Source organism: Muscardinus avellanarius, assembly GCF_963383645.1.
Source record: "Muscardinus avellanarius genome assembly, chromosome: 17".
Classification (NCBI taxonomy): Eukaryota; Metazoa; Chordata; class Mammalia; order Rodentia; family Gliridae; genus Muscardinus; species Muscardinus avellanarius.
The window spans coordinates 56,793,020-56,805,850 of record NC_137803.1 but is presented as its reverse complement, the minus strand read 5'-3'; the positions used below and the strand labels follow the sequence as shown (position 1 = coordinate 56,805,850).

At 44.9% G+C, this 12,831-nt stretch overlaps 1 pseudogene across 1 annotated transcript in view; it reads right to left on the bottom strand.

Moving 5' to 3' along the window:
• Nucleotides 1–316: 316 nt before the first annotated feature.
• Nucleotides 317–12,831, bottom strand: part of LOC308276140 (disintegrin and metalloproteinase domain-containing protein 17-like) — a 32,150-nt pseudogene continuing 19,635 nt past the window's right edge. The window contains exon 2 of the transcript in view: nucleotides 317–2,691. The product of the transcript in view is annotated as a disintegrin and metalloproteinase domain-containing protein 17-like (transcript). The remainder of the gene's footprint in view (nucleotides 2,692–12,831) is intronic.

The window sequence follows — 12,831 nt, the reverse complement described above, 5'->3', positions numbered from 1 at the left end:
AATATAAAAGGCTAATTTACAAAATTGCAAATACTCATAACTTAATCCAGCGGCATTTTCTGCACCACAGGTCAAAGGATATTTTAAAGATTAAAAAAAAAAAAACCTAAAACCTGAAAATAAGCCAGGTTCACCTTACCTCTTCAAAAGGAAGGAGGCCCACTACACAGGGTCCTTGTGTGAAGGAAGCTCAGACGCACGGCAGCACTGCTGTCCCGTCACCTCCTGCTCCTTCCCAGGTACATGCTGTGATTTTAGGTCAAATCTATAAAAACGCTTTGCACACCTGAGTCGAGTTCAGGACGCGCGCCCTACACTAGCACTCTGTCTCCTTGCTGTCCACACGGTTCTGACCCTGCAGCTTAAAGGAGGCGGCCTTTTTGCTTCTGGTGACCGCATGGTCTGTGAGGTCCTCGAAGGACTCGGCGGCGGTGCTGCTGTTGGGGAAGGGGTCCTTCTCAAAGCCGTCCTCGTCCACGAGCGAGTCTGTGCCGGGGTCTTCCTGGCTGGTGTGCATTCACGGCTGGTCCAGCTTTGGAGCCGCAGACACGGGGGGCAAAGCCGAGGCGGGCCGCAAGGGCGGCAGGCGGCCTGGAGTCTGGGGTGCAGGAAAGGGCTTGATGATGCGAACTCAGGCCGAATCCATGCTGCTCCGCATCTCCACATTACTGGGGTGGAACAGAGACAGAGATTCATACTGCCGATCCAATTTCTTTTCCACACAATGGAAAAGGATGCGGAAAGGAATCCCAAATATCAAGGAGAAAACCAGGACAGATCCCACAATGTTGTCTGCTAAAAATTTCCCAAAAGTATCGATGTGCAGCTGGTCAATGAAACCCCAAAGTCGCTCAGTTACACCCTGTACTCCTTTCTCACACTTCCCATTCATGTCACAAAATCCTACTGTACAGGGCTTCCCTTTCCTCAAAAAATAAGTTCTTCTGTTCAGCGTCAGCGTAGGGCACACACCGGCCGGAAGGGTCCCTGCAGCACACCTTGCACGAGTTGTGGGTTTCATTCATTGCAGGCACAGGACTCCGCTCCCTCTCACGGAAGGGGACGCACTCCCATCCTTACACTTCCCTAGGTCCAAGCAGTGTCGTCCTCGGCATATCCTGGCGGGGCACACTCACCGCTGTTCCCTGTGCGGTACGCCACGCCTTTGCAGGTGGCGTTGATGGCCTCCTGGCACCTCTTCTGGGCGCTCTCAAACCGACAGTTCTTACAGCAAGGGCTGTTCCCGTCACTGCACTGCTTCAGCATGCTGTCGCTGTCAGAGCAGCTGTCGTCACTCAGGGACATGATGCCAGGGTCGCACTCCTCCCCTTCATCCACCCTGGAGCTGCCACACGCCTTGATGCTGCGCTCTTGAACACACTCCTGGGCCTTCCTTTCAGTGGTCTTACAGATGGCCTGCTTGCTGCAGTTTGAAAACATCTTGTTCTCACGGTCCCCGCTCACAGCTATGGGGTACATGACATACTTTCCTCCCTGGTCCTCGTTCGGGGCACACTCAGCTGGACCGTCTGGATTGTGCTCTGCTCCGCAATTGTGTCCCAACTCATGAGTTGTAACCAGGCCAGCTTCCTTTGTGAGGATAGTTTTACCATAATTTTTTTGTGCCGGTCAAACCGCTATTCAAATAGATATTTTCCTTCCCAACTGGACTACAGTAAGCCTTTGGACAGACGCCTCCGTGACTATTGGCTCTGGGGGAGCCAGGGCCCGCTAATCCAAGCGTTCCCATATCAAAATCTTGATACGTGAAAAGATGCGCCAGGCCGACTTCAGATGCTTCCTCGGCTGTATCAAAGCTAAATTGCTCCAGCAGCATCGTCACACCCCGGGCGTCCTTTTCTTCATTTGGGTAACTTTTTGCCATATTGTGGTGTCTTTCGCCGGGCTTGACCTCTTGTGGCGACTTGAGGATGCGAATCCGTTCTATCTGTATTCCGTAAACCTTTAAATAAAACCTGCGTTATCCCACGAAGTGTTCCGATACATGTCATCGACTCTCAATTAGTTCAGTTAAGTAATGAGTAGTGGTGCTCTCCTGACCCCGTATCTGTAAACTCGATCTGCTACCACCAGCAATTTACACGTGTTCTTCACGGGTCTGGGATCGGCCCTTCTGTTCACCCGACGATCAAACGCTTCTGTGGTCCTCTGTCCTTGGGCCCTTTTGGAAGCAGCCCTTCATTATCCACCTTTACTTAACCACACACTTTCGGAGGTCGCAAACGTGAGACATTCTTGACATCTTCAGATTTATGAACTAACATTCTTTCGTCTTTAGTATCATTAGCAAATCTCCAAAGTGGCTCTGTGTGGCATTCGGCCTCCTCGGTGTTAATTCTGACGGTCACATCATCGTCTCCTGTGTGAGCTCGAACCCTTGAGTCCGGCTCACCGACCCCGTGGCCACTGAAGAATCCCGCCACCTGACGGGCGCTCGCTCTGGCTTTGCCGACCATCACCACGACTTGGAAATTTTGTGAAAAGCGCTCGGTACTTGATGTCAGGTATCATTTAAAATGTCTTTTCAATGCTGAAAAACTTAGTAGTGTTTCTAAATGTGTCCAGGGCCGCAGATCCTTTTTCCTTATAAGGAGAGGATGTCGTAGTCTGAGAGCCAAGAATCAAGCTTCTCCCTCCGGAGGTCGCGACGCCAGCACCAAAGGAGCCAAGCTGGCCAGAAAGAGGAGACGCCGCCTGCCGGAGCCAGCCGGCAAGAGTAGGGGTTCTGAAGTGAGGCGTGAGGATGAAGAGTTTTTAACCCTAACGTGGGGGAGCCGCCAGCCTTCTATCTCTACTGGTTGACCCCTGTTCGTGGGTCAATATTTCCTACGGGTCGACAACTATGCCTGGGTCGGTATTCTCTATCGCGCGGACGCTCCTGGCCAACGCAGCTTCTGGGTCAATCTCGTCTTTATTGCGCCGACGCTGGGTTTGTTTTTCCAGAGGTATTTATACACAGCCACAGGTCAATCAACATTCTCGTGCTTCCACCACCAGAATACAATAAAGACCAATACAAAACACATACATTACAGATAGGCCTCGTGTCATCTCCACCTGATCCTTTCTCAGACCTCTTTGAACTTTCCATAACTCCAAACCTTGTTGACTCTGGGCGAAGGACAGTCAGCTGAGGCAGAGACGCCAATCTAGGGAAGGCCTTAATGGCTCCCAACAGCCGCCTTATGCTCCCGGCCGGCCAGGACTCCCGCACTCTGGGCAGCCTCTGCCTGACGGGCGCTCGGATCGCCGCTCACATTAGGGAGAAGAGCGGAACACCCAGCCCGTCCCCGCCAATGCTTGTCCCCTCCCGCGCCGCCTACCAGAAGACACTTTACATTTTTTTAAATTAAAAAAAATTATTTACTTTTTTGGTACTAGGGATTGATCTCAGGACTCTGAGCTATACCCTCAACTCTAGTTTATTTTATTTTATTTATTTATTTTTTTGCGGTACTGGGGATGGAACCCAGGAGCATTCTACCTCTGAGCTACACTCCCAGCCTTATTTTTTATTCTTTATTTTGAAGCGGGGTCTCACTGAGTTGCAAAGGGCCTCACTAAGTAGCTGAGGCTGTCTGCGAACTGTGATCCTCCTGTCTCCACATCCCAAGTACTGGGATTACAAACGTGTGCCACCACACCCGGTTTATTTTATATTTTGAAACACGGTCATACTAAGTTGCTGAGGCTGGCCTCAAATTTGTAATCCTCCTGCCTCAGCCTCTCATGAATTGGACTTACAGGTGTGTCATAGATTCATTTTCTAATTTTTTTGTTTTTTTTGAGGTCTGGGGATGGAACCCAGGGGCATTCGACCTCCAAGCTACACCCCCTGCCCTATTTTTTATTCTTTTTTTTTTTTTGGTGGTTATGGAGTTCCTGGAAGCCCTTCTACCTCCGGGCTACTATATATATATATATATATATATATATATATATATATATATATATATATATTTTTTTTTTTTTTTTTAAATTTGGAAACAGGGTTTCTTAAGCCTATGCGGTTGGCTTCAAACCTGCGCGATCCTCCTGTCTCTGCCTCCCAAGCGCGGGGATTACAAGTGTGCGCCACCACGCCCGGCTCTTTTATTCTTTATTTTGAAACTGGATCTGAGTTGCAGAGGGCCTCACTAAGTAGCCGAGGCTGTCCGTGAACCGCGATCCTCCGGTCTCAGCCTCCCGAATGCTGGGATTACAAGCGTGCGCCACCACATCCGGCTCATTTCTTAATTTATAGTCCAAGAAATAAAGCCCATATAACATATACAAAAATAATTAGCATTGTTCTTATTTTCTCCTCTCCTCCCTTCCTTTTATTTTGTGTGAAATGATCCCTGAGGCCATGATCGGGCTGTATTAAAGGAATCTAGAGTTAGCAGACATAGAGAGCACTGTGGATTTTTCAGGCAATTATTCTGATGAATTCGGCCCAGTTCCTACTTCACTTGGAAGTGCGTACAAATTCTGAAAGAGCTAACGCTGGCCACAGCACCTCCATTTTCTTTGTGTGGTAAGGGGATTGAACCCAGGGACATTCTACTTCCGAGCTATACTCCCAGCCCTATTTTTTCTTCTTTATCTTGAGACAGGGTTCTCACTAAGTTGCAGAGGGCATAAGGAGCTGAGGCTGGCCACGAACCTATGATCCTCCTGTTTTGACTTCCCAAGTATTGGGATTACAAGAGTGCATCACCGTGCCCAGCTTTTTATTTTTTCTTTTGAAATTGAGCCTTGCTAAATTGCTGAGACTGTCCTGTGCAAGCCTACCAAGTACTGGGATTGAAGGCGTGTGCCACCACGTCTAGCTAGCAATTCTAATTTTGCAGACTGGGCCACAGAATTTGATTTTTTATTAAGATTGATTTCTTAGATTCCTGGAATTATTTTCTGACAATTTGGGATTGGGGTGCCATTTAAAAATATTATATCAAACTGGATGTGGTGGCGTATGCTTGTAATCCCAGAGACTTGGAAGTCTGAGACAGGAGTATTCCGGGTTCTCAGTCAGCTATTTAGTGAGGCCCTCTGCAACTTAGTGAGACCCTGTTTCAAAATTTCAAAATAAAGAGTTAAAAGCCAGGCGTGGTGGCACACGCATGTAATCCCTGCGCTTGGGAGGCGGAGACAGGAGGATCACGCAGGTTCGAAGCCAGCCACACTGCCTTAAGAGACCCTGTTTAAAAAAAAACAAAACAAAACAAAAAAGAAGCATAAAATAGGTCTGGGAGTGTAGCCCAGAGGTAGAAGGGCTTCCAGGAACCCCAATACCACACACACAAAAATAATAAATAGGTAAAAATAGGGCTGGGGATGTAGCTTGGAGGTAGAATGCTCCTGGCTTCAATCCCCAGTCCTGCAAAAAAAAAAAAAAAAAAAAAAATCAAAATCATCTTAAACAACACCTATGTATAAGAAAACCAGTCCGGCTGGGCGTGGTGGCGCAGCTTGTAATCCCAGCATTCGGGAGGCAGAGACCAGAAGATCATGGTTCCCAGATAACCTCAGATATTTAGAGAGGCCCTGTGCAACTCAGTGAGACCCTGTTTCAAAAAAGTAAAAAGACTAAAAAATAGGGCTGGGGGTGTAGCTCAGAGGTACAATGCCCCTGGGTTCCATCCCCAGTACTGCAAAAAAAAAAAAAAAAAAAAAACCCAAACACTCACATTCAAAAAAAGAAAGAGCATAAGAAAGAAAAGAAGGAAAGAAAGGAAGAAAGAAAGAAGGAGAAAAAGAAAAGAAAAGAAAACCAATTTGAATTCGCCTCCTGGTAAAATTCTATCCAGAGATTCAGTGTCCCTCACCTCTGCCGAGGTCTCTCTGCTTCACTGTTGGTGATGAAGTCTCCCTAGCAACCAGCACCGTCAGCTTGCTGGGTAAAAGAAGACCCCGGAGCAGACGACTCCAGAGCAGCGTAGCATCTGAAGATTCAGCTGTGTGGCTTGGAGTTTGCTTTCTTTCCCAAGGATACCAAGCGCGCAGGTGGCGGGGCCCACCGCAAAAGCATCAGAGTAAGAGGAGGAACCCTGCGCTCCTGGCCCCTCTCCCCAGCCCTCTCTGCTTGTCTTCCACCAAACTCTTTTTTAGCTAGACTGCTCAACAGAAGGAAATAAATACGAGAAATAAGGTTCCCGGTACATTTAAAACATTCAGAGTAGTCAAATTCAGTTTTGCACAAAAGCAAAAGGTATATTCTTTCCTGGTTATTTATTTATTTATTTTGGTGCTATTAGTGATAGAATCCAGGGACATTCTACCTGCAGGCTACACCACCAGCCCTATTTTTTAAAAACAATTATTTGGAAACAGGTTCTCAACTAAGATGCTGAGAGCCTCACTAAGTAGCTGAGGCTGGCCGCGAATCTGCGATCCTTCTGTTTCAGCTTCCCAAGTGCGGGGATTACAAGTGTGTGCGCCAGGCTCTCTCTTATTTTTTAGATTCCAAACACAGTCTTGTTAGGTTGCTGAGAGTCCGAGAGTCTTGCTACATGGTGAGGCTGTCCTGGGACCTGCAATCCTCTTGCCTCAGTCTCACAAGTATTGAGATTCCTGGTATGCACCACCACACCTGGCTAAAAGGTATATTCTTACACATTGGCATGACTGAAAAAAAAAATGATGGTAGCCAGGCAGGGCGGTGCATACTTGTAATCCTAGTACTTGGGAGGCTGAGAGAGGAGGGTTGCAGGTTTGTGGACAGCCTCAGCAATTTAGTGAGGTTCTCAGCAACCTAGTGAGACTCTGTTTCCAAGTAAGAAATAAAATTGGTCTGGGAAGAATGTAGCCTGGAGGTAGAATGCTGCTAGGTTCAATTCCCAGTAGCGAACATATAACACACACACACACACACACACACACACACACACACACACACGAGATGATGGGAAAATGCATACAAGTTATCATTACTGAAAAAAGAAGCCAGGCAGGATGGCACATGTTTGCAATCTCAGCACTTGGGAGGCTGAGAGAAGGATTGTAGGTTTGAGATCAGACTCAACAACAGAGAGCTAGGCCCCCCACAACTTACTGGGACCCCTGTTTCAAAATAAAAAAACCAAGCTGGACGTGGTGGTGCACGCTTGTAATCCCAGTACTTGGGAGGCTGAGACAGGAGGATTGCAGGTTTGCAGTCAGCCTCTGCTACTGAGCGAGACCCTGTTTCAAAATAAAAACATGAGGCCGGCGTGGTGGCGCACGCTTGTAATCCCCGCGCTTGGGAGGCGGAGACAGGAGGATCGCGCAGGTTCGAAGCCAGCCGCGCGCGCTGGCTTAGGAGACCCTGTTTCCAAATAAAAATGTAAAAATAGGTCTGGGAGTGTAGCCCGGAGGTAGAAGGGCCTCCAGGAACCCCAGTACCACCAAAAAAAAAAAAAAAAAAAAAAAAAAAACCCACAAACAAACAAAAAAACCCAAAACAAAATAAAAACATGAAATAGGGTTGTGAATGTAGCTCAGAGGCAGGATTCCTCTGGGTTCAATTCCCTCCCACACGAACATTGAGATATTTTATTGAAAGTGAAAAATAGGAAGATTGAAGTCCCAGCTCAATATTATAAGTCGTTTCTGGTCCCCGCTGGCTCTAGAGCCCATTGTATAGATGGTTCCCATTTGATAAGTGGATTGCGATATGTAAATAAGACGATTTCCTGTAATAAGGTATAAGTGGTTTTAAGACCATATCTTAATTCTGATACTTTTGAAAAAAAAAAAATCACCAACTCAGAAAGGCCAAGGGCTGTGGTTTCAGAAATAACAGAGTGTTTTTTTTAAAAATGGACACTAGATGGTGGTGCTGCCCTGCAAGTGCTGAAAACCGCTCCATACTCTGTACAGAATTTTGATCAAGGTTTGTCCCAAGCAGAGGTGGTCTTTATATATTATATACATGGCAGCCGAGTTATTTATTAATGTTTTGTTGAGCTTGTAACTCAACAAAGTATAATTTTGATGATATTTTTGTTTAGGTTGTAATTCAACAAACAATAGTCAACAAACTATGATCTGTCAAAAGGTAGCCGGTCAAGCCGGGCGTGGTGGCGCACGCTTGTAAACCCCACGCTTGGGAGGCGGAGACAGGAGGATCGCGCAGGTTCGAAGCCAGCCTCGCGGGTTTAAGAGACCCTGTTTCCAAATAAAAAAGTATAAAAATAGGTCTGGGAGTGTAGCCTGTAGGTAGAAGGGTTTCCAGGAACCCCAGTGCCACAAAAAAAAAAAAAAAAAAAAAAAAAAAAGAAGAAAGGTAGCCAGTCAGGCATGGTGGCACACGCTTGTAATCCCAGTACTTGAGAGGCTGAGGCAGGAAGATCACAAGTTTGAAGCCAACCTCAGCAACCTAGTGAGGCTCTCCACAACTAAGCAAGGCCTTGCTTCACAATAAAAAATAAAATAGGGCAGGGGTAGAAGAGCTCAGAGGTAGAATGCCCCTGGGTTTAATCCCCAGTACTACACACACACACACACACACACACACACACACAAAAAAAAAAAAAAAACAAAAAATGAAACACAAAAGACCCCACTAAAGGCTATTGTTACTCTGCAAAATTGAAAAAAAAAAAAACCATAAGGACAGAATTCAGATTTTTTTGGGTGTGTGTGGTACTGAGGCTGGAACGCAGGGGCTTTCAATCTCCAGGTTACACTCTCAGACCTATTTTATATTATATTTGGAAATGGCCTCACTAAGTTGCTGAGAGCCTCACTAAATAGCTGAGGCTGGCTTCGAACCTGCGCGATCCTCCTGTCTCAGCCGCCCAAGTACTGGGATGACAAGCGTGTGCCACCATGCTGGGCTCCAGAATTCAGATTTTTGATGAGATTATTACTAATATTTTATTTTAAACATTAATTAATGTTTCCATTAGTGATTAAAATTTACCCAGGACTGAAGTCACTTAACGACCAAATGGAAACGTAAAGGGGTGGTGGCCCAGTGGCCTTAGGTGGCCTGGTTTCCACCTCGGCTTGTGGGTGAGGAGCTGGCAGGTGGCCGGTGAGGATGGCACCTACTGGCTGGGCCTCTTTTCAGCTGCAATATGCAGGTTTGGACTGGAGACCTCTAAGGTCTCTTCTAATTCTAACAGTCTATGATGACCTGGTGGGTGGGTTTTATTGGGGGAGGAATGTTAATATTCATGGGTACATTATTTCTTTTTATTGATGTATTATTATTATTTATTATTATTATTAATATTATTGTTTTTGGTGTTGGGGCTATACCCAGAACCTCATGGTTGTAGTTAGATATAAAATGTCCCCTAAAGAGCTCTCTTAATGTTTGGATATTTGAATCATGAGGGTGAAACCCCAGGAGTGGACACATCCATCGTAAGGGCTTTACCTGGGTGGTGCCTGGTAGGCTGGTAGGCTATGGCTGAGATGGTCCCTGGAGGGCTATGTCCGGGTCCTTCTCCCAGCCATCTTTCTCTTCCAGCCTCCATGGTGTGAGGACCACAGCACAGGTGCCCTCCTTCCTCCTGCTGTCAGCCTGAGGTCCATGGACCCTAGCCTCCTCCATGATGTGAGGACCACAGAGCAGGTGCCCTCCCTCCTCCTGCCATCAGCCTGATGTCCATGGTCCCCAGCCTCCATGATATGAGGTCCACAGCGCAGGTGCCCTCCCTCCTCCTGCCATCAGCCTGAGGTCCACGGTCCCCGGCTTCCATGATGTGAGGAGCACAGAACAGGTGCTTTCCCTCCTCCTGCTGTCAGCCTGAGGTCCGTGGTCCCCGGCCTCACATGAATTGTACCTGAAACCGTAAGAAAAGAAATCTTCTTTCCTCTAAGTTATTTGGTCACATATTTAGATTATGGCTGCAAGAGTGCTGAGGGATATACTCATGTGTGCTAAGCTTGAGCTCTCCCACTGAGATACATCCCTGTCTTCAATCACCCGGTTTTAAGCAGTTGGAAGATGATAAAGTGTAAGAGATCCCGAAAGGCATTTAATTTGCTTTTAATTTCTTAATATCATAATATGGTATATAGAAAAATAATGATTTTTTTATTGTCAGAAGGGATTTTTCATTTCTGGAATTCAGAAATACAGAATGAAAACTTTAGCCAGATGTGATGGCACATGCCCGTAATCCTAGTGCTATGGAGACTGAGACAGGAAGATCGCAAGTTTGAGGCCAGGAGAATCGAGAGTTTGAGGCCAGGCCCAGCAATTTAGTGAGATGCTGTTTTCAAATAAAAAATAAAATAGAACTGGGATTGTAGTTCTGAGGTAGAATGCCCTTTGGTTCATTCTACAGTCACACACACACACACACACACACACACACACACACACACACACACACTGAAAGCTTGAAAGTTTTAGTTAAAAGACATAACATTATGTTATCTATTATAATATCTTGGAATTTTGTCTTTCCTCTAAATGTTTTAGAAACCACTATTTGGAACATTTAAAATCACTTTAGAATTTTTGGCTAACAAATCTGACCTTAAATAATGACATGAAACTTCTCCTGGGGGCATGAAATACTTTGCATTTCTATGTATTCCCCTTGAGCTGACTTACTCATTAAGTTTGATTTAAATGATTTATTTACTTATGGAAAGATCCAATAACCGGCTCTGCCTTCAAGAAATTACGGTTTTCTGGTGAGATCATTAATTGGGCAAGCCATTAGGGAAATGCGTGGAAAGATATATGTGGAACAATACAAGATTTCCTGTGAAACATATTAATAGAGATGAAAAATACTATGCGTGGAAATGTTGTAAGGAAAAATGGAGTATTAGAGCAGATTGTACATGGACACTGATGGAAAGAAATCCTTTAACAGAAGACAGAAAAAAAGTTTCTGTGTTAAGTACCTTCTTTGTTTGCCAGGTATGGTGGCTCATGCCTGTAATCCCAGTACTTGGGAGGCTGAGACAGAAGGATCACAGGTTTGAGGCCAGCCTCAGTAACATAGTGAGGACCTATATCAAAATAAAAAATAAAAAGAGCTGGGGATTTAGCTTAAAGGTGGAATGCCCACAGGTTCAATCCCCAGTAACACACACACACACACACACACACACACACACACACACACACACACACACTTTTTTCCTTAGAACTCTGAAAACCTATGTAAAACTTTTTAAATTTATATTTTTTTAAGTACTGGGAATTGAACTCAGGGGATTCTACCTCTGAGCTACACTCCCAGCCCTATTTTATTTTTATTTTGAAACAGGGTCTTACTGGGTTGATGAGCGTCTCACTTCTTGTTGGGGCTCTCCTTGAACCTGCAATTCTCCTGTCTCAGACTCCCAAGTACTGGGACTACAAGTATGGGCAACCATACCTGGCAATGTAAAAAATTTTATTTATTTTTTTTGGTGGTACTGGGGTTCCTGGAAGCCCTTGTACCTCCGGGCTACACTCCCAGGCCTATTTTATACTTTTTTTATTTTTGAAAACAGGGTCTCTTAAGCCAGCGCGGCTGGCTTCGAACCTGCGCGATCCTCCTGTCTCCACTTCCCAAGCGTGGGGATTACAAGCGTGGGCCACCGCGCTTGGCTAAAAAAAAATTTTTTTTAACACAATGGATCATAGTCGGTATAGAAGAGGTTTGGAAATAAATGGAAGAATAATTTTTTTTTTTTTTTTTTAGTTTTCATGTTACATAAACAGTTTTATCTAAAAAAAAAACTTTAAACATCAATAGATTTTTAAATTTCAGAAACATTTTTTCCTGTTACTCATGGAGGATAGAATTTCTTTAGAATTATGACCCTTAATTAGAACTGCGTAGTTACTCCAAAGTTCAGATTTTAAAAAGCAAGAGTGGGCATTTGCGATCGAGACCATTTCAGATTCCTGACAACTTTTGCTTATATAAGAAATAAATACATCAAAATCTGTCATTCATACTCTGAACAGAAACAATGGAGAACGTATTCAGAGAACCAGTGATTCATAGCTATTTTTGCTGGGGTAGAAAGCTATCTCTTGAGAAGGCCACCAGTTCAATGAACAGATGCCACTCCACGACCCAGGCTGGCCTCTTACCTGAATGGGGAAGAGGAAAGTTTATTTTGTACAAGGACAGCTTTGATGCAATAGAGGTGTCACATCGACACAATCCCACTTATCGTGGATGAGTAATTTGATTTTAATGATCATCCTTTGTTTGAAATACATATATCCTGACAACGAACTTCCCTTTCTACTCCCCAAATAGACTGTTTGACGTTTGAAGTTGTTCTTGGTGAATATTTTCTGTTTTAGCTCTATATGCTGGGCTCCCGCTAAGAGCCAGATCCAGTTCTGGCAACCAGAATGTCCTGTGACCCTGTGTCTCCGGGATGAGTTTTAGGGCATTTATGTTGAATCAAAGAATGGTAGAGGTAGACGTGACTTTTTATATTTTCCTTTCCTTTTTTTGGTACTTCTGAGCTATAACTGTAGCCCTATTTTATTTTAGTTTTTATTTTGAAGCAAGGTTTTGAGCTGAGAATAGTGACGCATGCCTGTAATCCCAGTACTTGGGAGGCCGAGACAGGAGGATCACAGGTTTGAGACCAGTCTCAGCAACTGTGCAAGGCCTTCAGCAACTTTGTGAGACTCTGTTTCACAATAAAAAAAAAAAAAATAGGGCTGGGGGTGTACCTCAGAGGTAGAAAGCCCCTGGGTTCAATCCCAGTACTGTCAAAGAGAGAGAGAGAGAGAGATAGATAGATAGATAGATAGATAGATAGCTAGATAGAGACAGTGTTCTTGGCTAACTGGTTCAATCCTGTACCACCATAAATAAATAAATAAATAAATAAATAAAATTACTGATTAATGAGAGAGAGAGA